This window comes from Neovison vison, chromosome 14 (genome assembly GCF_020171115.1).
Source record: "Neovison vison isolate M4711 chromosome 14, ASM_NN_V1, whole genome shotgun sequence".
Classification (NCBI taxonomy): domain Eukaryota; kingdom Metazoa; phylum Chordata; class Mammalia; order Carnivora; family Mustelidae; genus Neogale; species Neogale vison.
The window spans coordinates 20,177,623-20,180,512 of NC_058104.1; the positions used below are offsets into that span (position 1 = coordinate 20,177,623).

The following is a 2,890-nucleotide window of genomic DNA, read 5'->3' on the forward strand; positions in this document are numbered from 1 at the left end:
GTTTCATTCAGCTCAAAGATCGAACAAGAGAGTTTGCAAGTGACAGTCCAGGGAATTTTACGGACTATGACTATTAGAAAAGTCATACATTACTTCTGCCCTCCTTCCATTGGTCAGAACGAGGTCACATGGTCCCACTGAACTGCAAAGGGGGCTGGCGAATGTAGCTGTGAACCACAGGGCGGCTGCGGGGGCAGGTCGAGAAATGGGTTTTGGTGAACTGGGAGCTGTCTCTACCACAGGCACTAAGCAGAGCTCTGTAAACGCAGACCTCATGGTGAGAGTCCATCCACTCCAGAAGCAGGGTTGGAGCTTTGTGCAGTGGCAGTATCGTAGCCAATGAGGTTTATCCGAGGCGCGATTATTGCTAACAGAAGCAGGATTGGGGTGATGCATCCGGGGTCCCTAACCGATGCCCGATCCACAGTCCCCCTGTGGTGCCTGGACTCAAACTTTAGCCTGCCTCTGGGGCACTGAGTGCCAGTGCTGTTCTCGAGGTGGCTGGAAAGTTGAATTCAACACAAATGCATTACTGCAAATCAGAGAACGTGAAAAATCTCGTGCTGTGGGGATTTGGTCTCGGGGTCTATTTTTAAAAGCCATGAAGAGTCTGAAAATGAAGTATTGTCAAATAGGAAACAGATGAAAATGTATAGTTTATTACTATACATTTAAATGAACATTTAAAAGGTAGTCTTTGTTGTTGTTAAGAAAATGGTTGTTGACTTTTCCCCCCTTTCGTTTGGTTTGCATTTTTTTTTAAAAATTTTATTTATTTATTTGATAGATCACAAGTAGGCAGAGAGGCAGGCAGAGAGAGAGAGAGAGAGAGAGGGGAAGCAGGCTCCCTGCTGAGCAGAGAACCCGATGCAGGACTCGATCCTAGGACCCTGAGATCGTGACCTGAGCCGAAGGCAGCGGCTAAACCCATTGAGCCACCCAGGTGCCCCCTTGGTTGCATTTTTAATTTGAATGATTCAGGCCCTGCCTGAGGATCTTCTGCTCACAGCCCCCACATGTAGCCAGTTTACTGGCACATGATTAGGCCCCCAGGGCAGGTGAGAGAAATGGATGTTTCAATCCTGTATCATTTGGTACCCTGCACCACAGTCCTTCTGTTCTCAGGTATCTTGGGTTATAAATCATAGCCTCACTGTAATGCACTTTTCTTTGGAGAGAAGAGAAAAGACGAGGGACAGAAACAACACAACATTGATTTAAAAACACTCTGATATGAGATGTTTACAAAATTATGTGCATATTAAAATGGGAAAAATCTCCCCATACCCTAAAAGAGAAAGCAAACCAATAAAACAAAACAAAAACACCGTTCTGTCCCTGATGATTTTTTTTTTTTTTTCAAACTCTCCAAGTGTGAAACAAAGCTGCTTGATGACTACCCTTCTGTTAAGCATTCCATCTTACTGCACAGGTAGACAGACTGCCTTGGAGGAACATGCAGTTGCAGATGGGGGTGACAAGCACCCATGGTCCCAGTGTGGGACTTCACTAACTGCGAGGGAGGGATTTGACCACGCATGGCCCTCTGCTTCTGGAATCCGAAGCTTGTTTGTTTGAAGCCGAGAGCGTGCCGGGCAGCTCTCATAAGCATGGTATTTTTGGCCATGTACCCTGTTTCTTTCTTGTTCTGAGTAGCATACCAGTCACATGAAGGAACTGGGCGAGAAAATCACTTTGATTAGTGACTTTCCTGTGGATGTATTTCTTTTCTTTCATATTTCACATTCTGAATATTTTATGAAAATGTTTCCCTTTCCAAGTGAGCTAATGCTGTGGTTTAAATAATACTACTGGAAGGTAGGAACCTATTTCTCCCTTGAGGGACAACACATAATCTTACTGATGGGAAGAAATGAGCACTGACATGAAAAGCCATTGCATTAAGCACTTGAACTCTGGGATCTGATTAACTTGCATGTGGTTTACAGTTCTCTCGTGACTTGCTGCATAACCTAACATTTCAATTTCTCATCTTTAAGACAGGGACAATCATTGTCATTACCTAATGACATCGGGTGAGGATTAAGTGAGATAAGGCAATTACAGTAGGGGGTACAATGCCTGGCACATAGCAGTTGTCAGTAAATAGTACCTCAGTTTTACATGTAAGTAGCATCCCAGATGACTCCCGAGATTGCCTCCAGAGCACTTTCACAACCTTTCACTCTGCCATTGAATAGTATCCACTGGAAGCTTCCATTGTAAGCTTGAATGAGCGAGATGGATGACTGCAAGATGATAGTGGATGTCTTTGAATCTGGCTTCCCAGACCAGTTGGAAATTTCAGAGTTTTGCTTGATGCCTGTGGTAGAGACAGCTCCAAATTCACCAAAATCCATTCCCTTTTCTCATAGCTGGACTACATTTGCCAACCTCCCTTCCGGTTCAGTGGGACCATGTGACTGAGTTCTAACTAACGCAACATGGGCACAAGTGACGCCTAGCTTTTCCAAGCCCAGCCCATAAAATTCCTTGGACCGTCACCTGCCATCTCACTTGTTCCATCTTCTTTGAGCTACATGAAGCCAGCTCTGAGGGAAATTTCTTAAGCTCTCTGTGTCTCAGTTGCCTAATCTTTAGATTTGAGTACTAATGGTCAGAGAAGTAAACAATTATTATTAGAGACCTTGGTGGGTGATGGGTGAGGTTTAGAACGTGAGCTCTCTGAGGGGACTTTGGTATGCGGGAGGCAAAATGTGGCATCGATTTGAAGAGAAAACCTGTCTCCCATTTCACTGTGCTCTGGTGCTCCTGGAGTCCTTTTAGCCTCTCCCATAAATATCTGGTGTTCTGTTGGAGTGAATTTCTTACTTGGGCCCAGAGGAGGGAGAATTTAGAACCATTGCCTTGAGAGCCAGCAAACACTGAA

The 2,890-nt window shown here is 44.7% G+C and overlaps 1 pseudogene; it reads left to right on the top strand.

Moving 5' to 3' along the window:
* The first annotated feature begins 310 nt into the window (after positions 1-310).
* Positions 311-472, top strand: LOC122896212 (annotated as a pseudogene).
* Positions 473-2,890: the final 2,418 nt, after the last annotated feature.